The 16,753-nt window shown below is 44.2% G+C and overlaps 1 long non-coding RNA gene across 3 annotated transcripts in view; it reads left to right on the plus strand.

Annotated features, from left to right (window-relative positions):
* The first annotated feature begins 2,570 nt into the window (after window positions 1-2,570).
* LOC147112681 (uncharacterized) overlaps window positions 2,571-16,753 on the plus strand; it is a 28,663-nt gene continuing 14,480 nt past the window's right edge. The window contains exons 1-3 of one of the 3 annotated variants that reach the window (XR_015079546.1): window positions 2,571-3,394; window positions 3,689-3,718; window positions 14,906-16,583. This is a non-coding gene — a long non-coding RNA (uncharacterized LOC147112681). Of the gene's footprint in view, window positions 3,395-3,688; window positions 3,719-6,223; window positions 9,930-14,905; window positions 16,584-16,753 lie in introns of those variants that run through there. The other 2 variants (XR_015079548.1, XR_015079547.1) reach the window with 2 other exon arrangements.

Raw genomic sequence — 16,753 nt, forward strand, 5'->3', positions numbered from 1 at the left:
ATGTTCTTATGTTCTTATAGAAGGCTTGTTACAAAAATTCAGGTATAGGGTGGAATAGCAAATTAGTGATATACAGGAAACAAAGGATTAGGGTTAATGAGTGTTGCTGGTTCCACTTTTATTCTCTTTAGATGATTGAGATTTGGGCATAGGGAGCACAATCTCACAATTTGCTAATAACGCAGGTGGAGGGTTTATCAAAGAATGAGGAAACGGTAAAAGATTTCAGGAGGGTATGGACAAGTTAGCAAAATGGGCAGACAGATGACAGGAAATTTAACGTGGAAAACATGCGAGTTAATGCATTTTGGGAAGAAAAACATGGAATGGGTGCATACATTCATGGAAAGACACTGAAGGTGTAAAGATACAGAGAAAACTTGGGCTTCAAATACATAAATTTCTGAAAGTGCAAGGGCAGATAGATAAAGCCATAAAAAAAGCATTCTGGCTTTTATAAATAGGGGTATAGAGTACAAGAGCAAAGAGATCATGATAAATTTATACAAGGCAATGGCTAGGTCACAGTGTGTGCAGTTTTGGGCATCCTATTATAGAAAGAACATCAAAGACATAGGCCTAGATTTTGCAGTAATAATAATGGTGAGGCTATCAGCGCCTACCGTTATTACAGGGTAAATCAGACAGCAATCGCTGGCGTATGCACATGCACAGTTAAACGTGGAAATCGGAAGTTGCTGTCAGAGATACCCTGCTCCTCGACAGGGCGCACTGTTGCAGTCCTCGCTGATAGACTTGGCATTGAAATGACTACAACGGCGTGAACTTGCTGTTCTTGCCCACTAGTTCTGCACTAAAAACGGCTGAAAAAGTTAGGGCTGGTGCATTCAGGGGTAATTGAGTTTTTAATGGTGTGATAAATGATAATTACTGCTGAACAACCTCTCTGGCCCTGAAAAATTAATTTTACAAGGATGGAGTCTCATTCTCTAAAAAGAAAATTAGTGTTGGAGATTAAAAAAAAAGAATTTTTTTTTTTTTAACTTTGTCTGTCTCTTTTATCTCTTTCCCTTAATTCCATCTGTATTTCCCAATCTTTATTTTGATTTTTGTACATCATTTAAATTTAATTTGTATTTCCTGCTTTATGCTTCCTGGTTTGGACTCTGCATGGCTCAGTGATGATTCTTCAATCTGATTGGTTGAAGAGCCTCACTGTTTCTAGACCTGCTCACAGACACCACAGATCCCCTGTAGATGGCGCCATGCTGGAAAATACGCCAATTTCCTGCTTTATGCTTCTTGGTTTGGACTCTGCATGGCTCAGTAATGATTCTTCAATCTGATTGGTTGAAGAGCCTCGCTGTTTCTAGTCCTGCTCACAGACACCACAGATCCCCTGTAGATGGCGCCATGCTGGAAAATATGCCAATTAAACAAAATCTACCCTTAGAAGCTCGCTGAGAACAAGTCCGGGCCATAAAATGCATCCAGTGTAGAATTACCAGGATGGTACCAGGGACGTCAAAGTTTAGTTATGAGGAGAGATCAGATACTGGCAGTATTCACAACTAGTTCTATTCTTATCTATCTAATCGTAGCCAGAGAATCACCTGCAATGGCTTATCTTCCGACTCCTGCATCGTTACCTCTGGTGTCCCCTTAGGATCTATCTTTGGCCCTCTCCTATTTCTCATCTACATGCTGCCCCTCGGCGACATCATCTGAAAACACAGCGGCAGTTTCCACATGTACGCTGACGACACCCAGCTCCACCTCACCTCGACTTCTCTCGACCCCTCCACTATCTCTGAATTGTCACACTGCTTGTCCGACATCCAGTACTGGATGAGCAGAAATTTCCTCCAACTAAATATTGGGAAAATCAAAGCCATTGTCTTCAGTCCCTGCCACACCTCCATCTCTCTCCCTAGCATTTGTCTGAGGCTGAACCAGACTGTTCACAATCTTGGTGTCATATTTGACCCTGAAATGAGCTTCCGACCACATATCCGTGCCATAACTAAGACCGCCCATTTCCACCTCCGTAACATTGCCCGACTCCGCCCCGTCTCAGCACATCCGCTGCTGAAACCCTCATCCATGCCTTTGTTACCTCTAGACTTGACTATTCCAAAGCACTCCTGGCTGGCCTCCCATGCTCTACCCTACGTAAACTTGAGGTGATTCAAAACTCTGCTGCCCATGTCCTAACTCGCACCAGGTCCCGTTCACCCATCACCCCTGTGCTCGCTGACCTACATTGGCTCCCGGTTAAGCAACGCCTCGATTTTAAAATTCTCATCCTTATTTTCAAATCCCTCCATGGCCTCGCCCCTCCCTATCTCTGTAATCTCCTCCAGCCACACAACCCCCTGAGATATCTGCGCTCCTCTAATTCTGGCCTTTTGAGCATCCCAGATTTTAATCGCTCAACCATTGGTGGCCGTGCCTTCAGCTGCCAAGGCCCGAAGCTCTGGAATTCCCTCCCTATACCTCTCCGCCTCTCTACCTCTCTTTCCTCCTTTTAGATGCTTTTAGTCACCTGCCCTAATTTCTCCTTATGTGGCTCGGTGTCAAATTTTGTTTTGTAACGTTCCTGTGAAGTGCCATGGGTCGTTTTACTACATTAAAGGCACTATATAAATACAAGTTGTAGTTGTTGTTGGAGTAGAGAGACCGATATAGGGGCATTAATAGAGGTTCTTAAAACCAAAAGGATTTTATTAGAGTGAATTGGGAAAGACTGTTTCCTCTGGTTGAAGAGTTGCAGACAAAGCATCACTTCTTTAGGTCAACTGAATCAGACAATGGCTTACTCTGGGCTTGATCAGCTCTCGTCTTAAGATAGACTTAAGGTAGATTAGACCTTACCTGCCTCTCTCAGCAGACCGTACCAACTAACCAAGAACACGTGTTTCTTCTTTTGTTGTCTGTACCCACAGGAAGTTTAGGGCTTGACCTTCAACTCATTTCCTGTTTGCGGGTTAGTTAGAAGAACTTGCAGTTAAACCAGCTATCGCTCCTGCCTGGATGGAGATTCCTGTCAACTAACTCCTGCTGTGTATGAATGAAATCAGTTCCTTCAAACATCTCAAGTGTAATTGTCTACCAGAAGTGTTTGAACCTATTTTCCCACATCGTTAAGCATAACAAATTCAGCAGTTAGCTTTCAGAAGCGCTCATGAACATACCAACCCTCTCTTTGTTCCAGTGGTTCAGGCATGTGGTTGTCCTGTGAACCTAATACTCTTGAGAGCAAGATTTAATGTAGAAGCAACACCTCAATTCAAGTTACTTCAAGACTCCTTCTATGGCAAAATGATTGAAAATTTAGAAATGTGACTGGCAACCTCCTTGATATCACTGAAGGATGGATATGTGTCCTGGCAAGAGATGAAGAGGAACTTGAACAGCCTCCCTATGCTTCCAGGTGATGTCTTAGCATTGTCTAGAGTTTTGCAACAAGTTCACTGAATGTCATTTTAATTGATGGATTCTATTGCTGATGTGATCTTGTTGTCATATTTCTGTTTAATTTTGTAGTGATAACCTCAAATTATGACTCAATATCACTACTGCCAAATATTTTCAAAAATAAGAATATTACATATAGCACCAAGTGAAATTATGATCATATTACCCCCAAATGCAAGGTTAAATAAACCAAAAAGCTTGGGGTCCAATATATAATATCCTTTTCTTTTGTGTTCAATTGCTCCTGAAGGCAGCATGGTTCCACAAGCACTGACAGATTGTGAGTACTTCATCTATTTGGTCATTCTTCAAGTCTGTGCCTAGAGTTGAGTTTTAGCAGATTGTTTGACTGCATAGGCATCGCATTCCAGCAAGAAACCTGACTTCTCTTGATGCTCACATACATACAATTTCCAGGTCATTGGATAGCAATCAGAAGTTAATCTGTGGCTAATTTCTTTTTTCTCTTTCTGTCTTGAGCCAACTGTAGTGTTCCTACCACTGTTCCTGTTGAGTTGGACTAACTTAGGGGAGACAAATATCAAACCTGGCATCTTCCTGGTCTGTATGCCTTAATACTAGGCCATGTGATGCATTTATCCACTGAGCTATCAGGGGAACCCATAATATATATTTTCATTCTACAGGGATAAAATTCAACTTTGGTGGAGGCGCGAAACCGTCAGTAGCAGATCAGCCGCCTGTTACACAAGTTGGAGTCAATGGAAATGAAAATTTGGCCATGTGGATAATGGATGTCCGATCTGTTTTGCACCCTCGCTGAAGTTGAATTTTACCCCCAACATACTTTTTTACTAATCGGCCATTGATTCAGTAAATTGGGGAATATGTGTCATATCCATCCCTTTTAACAGATTTTTCCCACTGGAATCTGTGTAGCATATATTGGGCAGACAATGTACACATTTTAGTTTTTAGCAGAGACAAAAAACCCTGCAAATGCTGGAAATCGCAACTAAAACAGAAAATGCTGGACATGTAGGTTAACACCTGAAAGAGAAAGAAGATTGGTTGGCATTTTGGGTGGAATCCTTCATCAGAACTGGAAAGGGAAGATAGGTGGATCCCTTTATAGGAGTGACCAAAACACAGGATGCAGGGAGAACAACAAATAGAGATCAAAGAGATACATTTCTAATTTTGTGATAGCAGTGGGAGGCTCACCTACCAGTAATGTTATCAGAAATTATGAAATGTACTGTGCATAATTTTCTGGCCATTTAAATGAATGGCTGGAAACCCATGCACCCCACACACCCAAATTTCCAAAGTGTGCTCCCAATTGGTAAGGCTCCCCACTGAAAACGTGATGTTGGAAAATTGCCTTTAAGAGATTATGGGGGGAAAATTCAGTTGGTTTGCGCCTCCCGTTAGCACCTTAAGAGGGCGCTAATGGGGCACAAAGCAACTAGCGCCCGTACGCGGTGATGTTTGCGCCGCTCACGAAATTAACTAGACATGTTGCGGCGGCACTAAACACTACCGCCACGATCTCCTGCGCCGGCAGATCGTGACGTCAGTCGAGTGTGCAACGTCCCGGTAGCACCCCGGACCGAATATTGAGTGGCACTGCCTGCCGCTAGCAACGACAGGCTGAGGGGAGCGTTTTGCAGTCAGGAAGGGACTGGGGGAGCGCTATTTAAAGGCAACCGCTTCCTGCCTTTTTTTGTTGGTGACATTTTTGCACCATGCATTCTAAGAGAGAGAGAGAGAAACTTCTGGAGAGATTCAACGCTGTGTGAAGGAGTTTTGGGTACTGAGCAGCACTTTGCAGGTTCATTTTGATTTGCCCTTCCTTGTATCGATTTAGAAGAGACTGTGGGGGTTGCACTCTGAGATCTTTCCCTGGGCCTCTCCATTGTTCTTTCCAGCAGATTTGATGTACAGGTCTTTCCAGGCTGAGATTCAAGGCTGCAATGAGCAGGATGTGGATGGAGCACAAGATCGACCCTCCCCTTTAAGAACTGGCCGGCGCCATTGTGTCTGTGTTCCATTGCTGACTGACATCACATGAGCTTTGCCAGCGCTCTGAGGTAGCGCCTCGCTCCTCGGCCTTTGCGCCTTAAGACAGGTGTGTAGAGCCTGATTTAGCGCTCCAATCACCTCCAGGGGCGATAAAAGCCAAGTTTGCAGTCGGAGGCGATAATTAGCGCCAGGCGCTAATCTTTGTGCCCGGCCGATAACGGCGCCCCAAATGGGGCGATACTGAATTTCTCCCCCTATGTATGTTAATTATTTTCAAAGAAGTCAATGGGTTAATCTATATATATAAACGAGTCGATCTGTCTGTCCTTCTGTCTGTCCTTCTGTCTGTCCTCGGGTGTGCGTCTGTCCGGCTATGCGCTCGAAAGTTATACGGCGTACCTACGCGCGCGTTACCTCCGAAGAAAGCTTACGCTTCTGGGACGCTCGTAAGCGTATTTACTTTTCGGTCGGACGAAAATTGTTCGCGCCTTATGCAAAAAACCTTCAAAATTAAACTCATTATCTGCTAGCATTGATTGACTGACGTCAAGGTTCGACCAATCCTGTGCCGTCACGATTGACCAATCCTACAGTACGGTCCCCTGATGGTTGGCCAATAGGTGTGTGTGTGTGTGTGGGCGGGACTAATCGTTTTCATCTCGGGGATGTGGCAGCCATTGTTTCACTGCCATGACTTCAGCTTCCAGCTCAAACTACTTTGAAAGTTAGTATCTCTTTTAAAAATAACATAAGATTTACCAAAAATGTTTTATAAGTACTTTCACTTTCATCTTTCAAGGTATTAAAAGGTAGAAATGTTGCCCGGCAGCAGATTCACACAGGGAGAGAGAGACAGGGCCTGAAAGCCCTTTGATCATCCAGCTTTGAAAAAGTTAGTTTCTCTTTTAAAAATAACATAAGATTTACCAAAAACCTTTTATAAGTACTTTCACTTTCATCTTTCAAGGTATTAAAAGGTAGAAATGTTGCCCGGCAGCAGATTCACAAAGGGACACAGACAGGGCCCGAAAGCCTGGGACTCGATTTAAAATGTTGCCCGGCACCAGATTCACAGAGGGACACAGAGAGGCCCCAAAGCCTGGCACTCGATTTAAACCGCCCGGCCCAAAACAGCCCTGGCAAAGCCGGGCTCCCCCCAGCTAGTAGCCTATAAATGGATTTTAACATGTTGGAAGGAGTCGTTAAAGGCTATATACTATGCAATGGTCATCTCAGTCAGACATGTAAGAAAAGCATGAGGAAAACATATGGGGCAGATTTTGCTATAGCAGGGCATCCAAAGGCATCTGCCATTAGTTAGACCTGCTGCTGCACGCTTCAGCTCAAAAACATTTTGCCCTCAAAGTTGCTGAAAGTGCAAGCTGAAAATGGTGCAGCGAGAGAAAAGGGGCATCTAGGACCTGAGTGAACCAGGAAAGCAACAGGGTCTCTCCTTAACCAATGTGACTTACTGATTGGGAAATAAACAGCGGAAGTACCGAGAAGGAGGGTTATTTAGAGTGGGTGAATTCAATGTCAAATCAGGTGCAGAAAGAGAAATAAAGAGAGGGAAAGAAAGGTTGGATTAACAGAGAGAACAAAGAAAGAAAAAGTAAGAAAGAAAAATTAAAATTTGACATCTTTAAAATCTCCCTGAAAAATTCAACTCCTGAAGGAATTAGACACCACACTTGCAATCATCAATTTTCAGTGCCAGAGAGGCTGATTTTTATAATGAACAATTATCACATTGTTAAAAGGGTACTTATACTATTAATTAATATGTCCAAAATATCTGTGGTGGGTTTAGTTCGTACCTACCATGCAAATACAGCAACTTCGTGACATTCAATGCATGTTAATGATGAGGCAGACAGCGAAATGCCATTTTCACAAAACTAACGGAGCATGTAACTTGGACGGTAACTTTTGGCTATTCGCATTAAACATCTGCTCCTCGCCTGAAGTTGATGTACCATTTACGTTTCTCCAATCTTTCTTCAAAATTCACTTATCTGACACTAAGGGGGAATTTTAACCTAAAAGACAGGTGGGTTTGGAGTGTGGGGTAGTTAAATTGTTAAAAATTGGATTCCCGACCTGAACACGCCTCCAACTCATCCACTTCCGGTTTTAATGGAGGCGGGGGCGGGCAGCCAACCCGCTCCCAGGAAGTGTGATGTTAATTTAAATATTATAATAAGGCTGGAAGCTTCTTCTTTACCTTCCATTTTGTTTTTACCTGCATCTGGTCGGGTTTTACACACTTCATAAAACCTGGCAGTTACAGCAAGCTGGGGATTGCTGTATCCAGGAGGTAAGTGCCTTTATACCTACCTCCTGGATCCAGGGTCCCTACCTAACACACCCCCCGCAATCGAAGACCCCCTCACGAGGCATCCGATTTCCATCCTGTTAAAATCGGCAGGGCCTGCGGGAAACCCGTTCTCCTGGGTTTCCCGCCTGCATCGAAGCCCCCAGCCTCAACCCGCCTTCCCCATGAAAATCCAACCTTAAGGATCAGTCTTCTCTGTACCCCTTCCAGGACTTGATTTTCTCTCATGTTTTGTGAACAAAACTCAACAGAACAATATAGAGTTTGTATGATTCCCTACATTTTTGTACTCTACTGTTTTAAATCTATAGTTCAGCTTTCTGTTTGGTTTTGTTGATTACTGCTCTGCATTGATGGACATGTTAAGTGACCAGCCCACTAAAACCCCTAGATATCTCTGAACTTCATCCATGGCTATTTTGAAATAGCTATCTATGTTGCCTATTTTTTCTTCTTGTGTTCGTAATTCAACGATTAACCTGACTGATTAATGGGACCTGGATTGGGTTGTCCTGTCTCTGGGAAGTGAGCTTTTTACCATTGGGCTTCAGGTAACCCTGCAAGCCAAGCTCTAACAGGCAAGGTGGTCCTGCTGGACACGCAATGGGAAGATTATCAGTACTCTGTGCTGTTTAGTTGCACAGTTTTAGCTGGTTAAACATCATCAGTACACCTGCAGACATTTGTGGGTCCCTGAGCCTTGCCTACGCTCTCTGGACTTGGGTAAATGGGTTGCATCCTTATGCAGAGAGAGTGTGCACTCCATATCAAGCTAACAGATATTCTCCCTGTGTGGATTTCTCAGTAGCTTGCTTGATAGATTATTGACACACATATTTTCAAGGTGAAAATCCTTTTGGAAACAAATTAACAGGATCACTGCACCCCTGAAAAATACTGCACTTTTGTTTGTTTAAAAACTTTATCAGAATTTTTGGATTGCTTGATTACATTGCTGAGCTTTAACAGACGACTTTTAAAATACAATGGAGGTCACCTGTACTGCTTAATAATGCTGTTCAGCCTGGCACCGATATTTGTGCTGGGGTTGTTTTGGATTCCAATACCTCAATGTAAGCCAGTGAGTAGGACTTAATGAATACCTCACTGTGGATAATGCATGTATTTCTATTTATACAAGTGGAGATTAGATTGTGTAATGTATTGCTCTTGCTGACTGGTTCTTTTAAAAAAAATAAGTGACACATCAATCATTTAATTTCTTGCACCTAAGTGATATGGAATTTTGGGACAGGACAATACTAACTATTTGAATTCTGCAGTGCAACAATATTTACACATTCGTAAAGAATTTTAATAAATTGATAATATTGCAGTGAGAGCACTTTTCACTTAATTTTAAAATGTGATGACTCAGGGTTTATCAGTATAAGGTTTTAGAGCAGCCCTGGCCAGGAATCATTTGAGTCTATCATGAGTTGTGAAATATTAATTTTAATATGTACTGTGTATTTAAAAGAACTTTCACTTAGATTAGAGAATTTAGCAGATTTTAGATTGTGTGTATATGGGAGATCTGCATTCTGTAAAGTGGTTGGGCAATTCAACACTTTAAGGTTAACCCTATTGCCTGGATCTAAAGTAGTATTGTACATTAAATTGTTAAAACCATCTATCTTTTCTTATTTGAAACTAGCATAAAATGTTTAATTTGAGCCTTGTGCTATGCTTAGAGTTTTTATTTGAAGACAAGTCTGGTGGAATATAGAGGGCCTTCAATTTCATTTTTGGCTAATCTAGGCCTAGTCTCTCCCCAGGTCAAAACTCAGATGTCTGCACAAGACGATAAAACAACATGCAATTGTTGGAGCAAGGTTTGAAACTAATACGAGGGGTGTCAATCAATGTTCTCTAAATAGCACGAGTGAATGTAATCAGGGTCTTCACAACAGTGATAGCCATTCACAGTGTTGATAATGATATCATAGCGATTAGCTGTATGACTGAGATGACTGGTGTACAGTTTCATCGAATCTTTGGGCGCGATCTTGCTAGGAGGCGGGTAGCTGTCCCGCGCCGGCTCCCGTCTCCGTGGAGGCAGGAAGGGATTAAAGCCTATTAACTGCCTGTTAACAGGTAGTTAACAGGCAGAAAATAGAATTATCCCATTTTTGCCTTCACAAGTGCGGGCTTCCCGAAGGCTCCGAAACCCGCCAGGTCAGTGAGGCGAGTACTGGGTCTGCGGGGGTCGGGGGGGGGGGGTGCAAAAGTGTGCTGTGAAGGTAAGTGATGGGTGCAAATGTGGAGAGGTGAATATCTGAGGTAAGTGCAAAGTGTTAGTAAAAGTGTACTTACCTTTGTTTCTTCCTGCAGGCTTCAGTCAGTGTGTATGCGGAGAGTGTCGGACCTCCGCGTTGGAGATGACAGATGGCCATTGCATTCTCCAATGCAACAACCATCTCATTTCTGCAAAAGAAAGAAGTTTGATGAGGTCTTGAATTCAAGACCTCATCAAACTACAGAGAATGTCAGTACTGCACTTTTGTTTGTTTAACACCTCCATTCAGTCCGTAAGCTTCCGGTCGCCTGTCACTTTGATTCACCGCTCCACTCCCACTCAGACCTCACCATCCTCGGCCTCTTGCGTTGTTCCACGGAAGCTCAGTGTAAGCTCGAGGAACAGCACCGCATCTTTCGATTAGGCACTTTACAGCCCTCCAGACTCAACATAGATTTCAACAATTTCAGATCATAACCTCGGCCCCTATCATATATATATATATATAATGGCCTAGAAATTGGGTTCTGGTCTTGCCAGGGCTGTAGCGCCAGAAAGTTTGCGCCAGCGGTAATGCGACAGCGCCCGACGAAAATTCGGGTGCGCCGGGCCCAGACGGCGGCGGGCGCTAAAACCCTCCTTTAGCGCCTCAAAACGGGCGTGAACTTGGGTTTCCCGGCGCTAATCCCCCGCTGCGGCACCCGATGCGGTGCGGCAGGCGGGGGAACTGCAGGCCTCCTCCTCCTGTTAAGGAGGAGCTGCCTGCAGCCGACAACTGTCCGGCGGATTGACCCGACATCTGAGCCCGGCACCTCGGGGAAGTGCCGGGCTCGCATGAGACACTGATCAGGGCCGCGGGGGGGGGAATGCAGGAGTCCGGGAAGGGAGGTGCGGGCAGGCGGCCGCCGGGAACGCGGCCGGCCGCCGCTCCACCTTTATGCGCCGGCGCACACTGGGGGAAGACTCTGTTGCCGGAGTCTTAGTTGCGCCTGCCACGGGCGAGGCGGGCGCAACTGAATTTTGGCTTGGGGCCGGGTTACCACGGCAACCGGGACGCTGCGCACACCGATGACGTCATCGGTGCCGGCGCAGCGCTACCGGTCTACCGCCGCGGAAGGGCCCCAGGCAATTTAGGAACCGGCGCCAATTGCAGCGCTAGGCCCTCTAGCGCCGCAAAATCGGTGCTAAGGGCACTGAATTTCTAGGCCAATATGTATTTTTCATCTACACTTTTTGTCTGTATCTTTTTTCTTCTCCCCCACATGGCAGCTGTCTCTCATTCTGCCAGCGCCATTCACACTTCATCTAGAGCCATCCTTTGTTTCTTAACCTGTCCCATTACCATCTCCTTTTCTCCTGAATATCTCTTAATGTCTCTCAATCCCTCCCGCCTTCCATCCTATCACAGACCTTCCCTTTTGTTCTTTCATCCCCTCCCCCTTTCCCAGCCTCTTCACTTGCTTAAAAATCTGCTCCATTTCCTGCTTTTTTCCAGTTCTGACAAAAGGTCATCGACCTGAAACGTTAACTCTGTTTCTCTCTTCACAGATGCTGCCTGACCTGCTGAGTTTCTCCAGCATTTTCTGTTTTTATTTCAGATTTCCAGCATCTGCAGTATTTTCTTTTATATTAGTAGAGAATGTTAGCGTTTGATAGCTTCACAGAGCAGTCAAACGATGACAATTCATCTGTCAAAAATGACGTTCTCTGTAACCGGCTTTCCCTTAATTGGCCTGCTAAGCCTGCTGGGTCAATCAAGGGAAAATAGCGTGGGTTGGCCAGATGTTGATGGAGGCGGGACTGAAACCGACAAGTGGGAGTCCCGCCTCCAAAAGCTCCCCATTGAGAAAATCAGCCTCATAGAATGGTTACAGCACGGAAGGAGGCCATTCGACCTGTCGAGCCCGTGCCGGCTCTTTGCAAGAGCACTTCAGCCAGTCCCACTCCCCTGCCTTTCCCCGTAGCCATGCAAATTTCTTTCCTTCAGGTACTTATCCAATTCCCTTTAGAAAGCCATGATTGAATCTGCCTCCACCACCCTCTCAGGCAGTGCATTCCAGATCCTAACCACTCGCAGCATAAAAACGGTTTTCCTCATGTCGCCTTTGGTTCTTCTGCCAATCAGCTTAAATCTGTGTCCTCTGGTTCTCGACCCTTCCACCAATGGGAACAGTTTCTCTCTACTCTGTCTAGACCCATCATGATTTTGAACACCTCTGTCAAATCTCCTCTCAACCTTTTCTGCTCTAAGGAGAACAACCCCAGCTTCTCCAGGCTATCCACGTAACTGAAGTCCCTCATCTATGGAACCATTCTTGTAAATCTTCTCTGCACCCTCTCTAAGGCCTTTACATCCTTCCTAAAGTGTGGTGCCCAGAATTGGATTTCTGTGTACCTGGTTTAATTCCTCAGACTCCTAGGGTGAAAAGTTGGCAGGCCAGGATCCCAGCAGTTACAATGGCCACTGGTGCCCTCCAGCACTGATCCTGCTGGAGTTTCTGGTTCAATGGGAGGGCACCTCATTAGCATGGCGCTGGCGGGCATCCACTTTGCTATTGGCCTATTTCAGGTGCCTGCCATGCCCATGCTGGTGGAAACAGCCTGCCGACTGGGGGATGCCCAGGCTCCTCTCACACCCCAGAGGAGCCTCTTACTGACACTAAAATATTAAAAACAAAATTCTCCTCATCTTTTGGGGGGCCAAGCCACTTTCCTGGGTTAAACACCTTGTTGGAGCCCACTTACATCCTTCTCAATGACCTTGGAAGGGGTGGGCAGAAGCTCTGCTGCTGACAAGAACCCCCAGCTTAGTTTGGAACCTGGCCTAACCAGGTCCTGCCTAGTTTCGAGCTGTTCCATCAGACTTCCGCCAGATTTATGACAGAAGTTTCCGGAACAACCAAGGAAATGTCATCCCCTATTTAAGGTCAACATCATATTGCAGTGTTTTTGGTGCTTTGCCAGCATTCAGTTTGCAGCAATATTTAGAAACACAGTTGGTGTTTGCATAGGAACCAGAACTTTTGACCATATAAGTAGTACTATGTGCTACTGATGATGGGGTGATTAATGTGAGCTTCAACATGTAATATGGAAAGTCTCTGCTGCAAATATATAAATGGATTAATTTTAAACATTCATTGTGCCATATTGAATGTAACTCATTTACTTGTGCTCGATGAGTACAAGGAAAACTCACTTATTAATCTTGTCTGCAGAAGAATATTTTCTTAACCTGCTTAAGATCACTGCAGATGTCCATGTCAGAAGTTAATTGTTCTGCCTGGAGGCAACCTCGTGTAAGATTGTGTAATCTTGAAAAGCTAGATTATACCAGGAAGTAGGAAAACGCATATAGAGAATAACAGAAGCAAAATTACAATTAGAAAGCAACAATGTAAGAAGACAACATTAGTGGATTGAGTTCTGACTTATAGGAAATGCACTGTTATATGTTGGCCCAGATTTTTGGTGGGTAATGATGGCAAACTGTCAACATTCACTATCTTTACCTCTTTGAAACTGACTATAACTTCAGGATTTAGCTAAACATGGAAATCCTGAGGTTGCAGTCTGTCACTGCTCCGACACAGGCTGCACTGCGGACCCCCCCCCCCCCCCCCCCAACCATAGCCAGAAATCAGTGGAACTGACGAAAAGTTCAGCTTTTCTGCACTAATATCGCTGTTAAATACCCCATTAAATGTTAAGCCTTGTTGGAATTGGTGGAACTGGGGTTTTAACAGCATATTGACTGCTAAACAACCGTTCTGGCTCTGAAAAACTAATTTTTATATTTGTGGAATGTCAAATTTCTCTATTGATGATAAAAATTACAATTTTAAAAAGAAAATATTTTTTCTAAAGTTTGTTAATGGCTTTTCAGATTCTACCTTATCCCCATGTGAAAGTCCCAATATTTATTTTGTTCTCTACCATTTTAAAAAGTGAAGATAAAAGCTGCTTATTATTTCCTGGTATGCTGTCTGTGAGAATTCTTCAATATGATTGGCTGCTTCGACAGCCTGATGACGTCACTGCTGCACTACGCTCGGAATCCCCTATTCACAGTGTTACAATCAATTACACGTCGAGAAATCTCAAGTTTACTCCACAGAGATCGTGAGATCTCTGTGGGTAGCTTTCTTCGAGGTAAGCGATGAGTACCTTCGCTTTGCCGCTGACCACAAATTACGGGCCATTATCTTATCATTATTGGAATTGTTCTGATAAAGAAGTAAAAATATTGTTAAAGCAGTAAATAGAGTTATTTACAATGACTGTCAGTGAATACTTATTTTTAGGCTGAGGATTTACATCAGATTGGGTGACATAATGCTTAACTTGACCTCTGGAATCTGGGCTGCATATGGCTAGAGACTGTGGGAATGTGATACTGGTACAGTAAGGTTTGAATTTATTAGGTTGGGAATTGTGGTACATTGTCAGTGTAACAGAGGTGTGCATGCACCATGGGTATGTCAGACTGAAGAGGATTCTTACTGGGTACATAGTAGGTGATTGTTAACAACAAACTGCATTTGTCTGGATTTGAAGAACACGCGAGCAGGAAGAAAGTCATGTCAACTGTCTAAAGTTTAAAATCTTTGTAGGACATCCAAACTGAGAGAAAGACAATGAACAGGAATGTTTTTGTGTGTGAGTAACTGACATTTACCTGAAATCCAGCTACCTTACTTTTGTATAAAGGAGACTGTAAATATGGGAAGGCTATTGGAATATAGCACCTGTACTGTTGTAAACAGATAGTGTATCATATTAGCCTTGAAATTTCTGGGTCCCCAACACTGCAGTCAAGTGCAGTGGGGCAGGACATACCTGTGGAAATTGTAGGAGGCGGACCCTGTGGGAATCCTGGGATCAGCTAATTTGTTTTATCTTGGCAGGACAAGGACCTGAATCTGCCAGCAGTGGGTCAGATACACCAGGGGAAACTCCAAAATTCAGGAAGAAGGTAGAGCAAGGGTGCAACTGCCCTATTTAAAGGGCTGAGCAAGCTCTTGGAAGAAAGACTGAAATTGCTACTGCTAAAGAAGGGAAAGGGTAAGCATCTAAATTCCCAGAAATTGATGTAGAAGTGCTAGGAGGGATACAGTCGGAGTGCCATGGAAGAAACCATCACATGCAGCCATGTAAAGGAAATGGCTGTGGCTATAAGTGGCCCACCATAACCTCAAGGACCCTCTTGCAGTGTCAGAAGAAGTTTAGGTCAGCAAAAGTAAGAATATTTTCAGATGAATCACCAAGCAGCACGTGGGTATTCCCTAGAACAATAGTCAAGCATTGCTACTTTAGGGTATCACATGGTATCATGTTCTTTGTCCCAGAAGCAAAGTCAAGTGACAACACTCATGTCCAGCATCTCACATCCTTTAACGCATGGTAACACACTGAAGTCTCAACCTAGGTCCTTGCTCCCTGACACCTACAACTACTACTGTGACAAACGCTGAGGATAGTAGTGGAATCCACTACCCTGCTGTGTATCAACATCTGAGAGAGCTTTAATAAGAACATTAGAACATAAGAAACAGGAGCAGGAGTGGACCATACAGCTCATCGAGCCTGCTCTGCCATTCAATAAGATCATGGTTGAACTTCTACATCAACTCCACTTTCCCACCCTATCCCCATATTCCTTAATTCCATTAGTGCCCAAAAATCTATCGATCTCAGTCTTGAATATATTCATCAACTGAGCATCCACGGCCCTTTGAGGTGGAGAATTCTAAAGATTCCCCTCATCTGAGTCCTAAATGGCCGACCCTTATCCTGAGACTAGGACCCCTAGTTCCAGACTCTCCAGCCGGGGGAAACAACCTCTCAGCATCTACCCTGTTAAGCCCTCTAAGAATGTTATACATTTCAGTGAGATCACCTCTCATTCTTCTAAACTCCAGAGAACATAGGCCCATTCTACTCGATCTCTCCTCAGAGGACAGCCCTCTCATCCTAATTTGCTGCAGAGCAGCCTGGAGAAAGTCTTCAAATCATTCCTTGCTTCATGAACTATCCAGGCAAGTCTGTCCTCTCAATGTGAAGGCACTGAACGAAGGTTTGCAGGTCTTAGCAGACTGTTTTTTTATGAGGTGGGGTGCCCAGAACTGAACTCAGTACTCTAGATGTGGTCTAACTAGAGCTTTATACAATTGCAGCATAACTTCTACCCCTTTGTGTTCCAGCCCTCTTGAGATAAAGGCAAACATTCCATTAGCCTTTTTGATTTTTTTTGTACCTGTCCACAAGTTTTTAGTGATTTCTATACATGGACCCCTAAATCTTTCGGCTCCTCCACAGTTCCTAGCTTCTCGCTATTTAGAAAATATTCTGATCTGTCTTTCTTGGGTCCAAAGTGGATGGCTTCACACTTCTCCACACTGTAGACCATCTGCCACAGTTTTGCCCACTCACTTAATCTATCAATGTCCTTTGGCAACTTTTTGCTCCCATCTGCACTACTTACTGTACAACCTTAGTGTCATCTGCAAACTTGGATATATGGCTCTCTATTCCTTCATCTAAGTCATTGATAAATGTAGTGAAAAGCTGAGGCCCCAATATGGAACACCACTGGTTACATCCCGCCAGTTGGAGTACATCCTGGATGTGGTAGGATTGTCTGCCTCGCCTATGGTTCTGCCTGATTAATCTGGCTTCTCTTACAGCCTCCTGCTCCCCTTTCTCCTCTTCCTCTAGCACATAGTCAAGGAAAGTGGGATACCCATTGGGAAGCC

Source organism: Somniosus microcephalus, chromosome 9 (assembly GCF_052327205.1).
Source record: "Somniosus microcephalus isolate GS21.2 chromosome 9, FLI_Smic_1.0, whole genome shotgun sequence".
Lineage (NCBI taxonomy): Eukaryota > Metazoa > Chordata > Chondrichthyes > Squaliformes > Somniosidae > Somniosus > Somniosus microcephalus.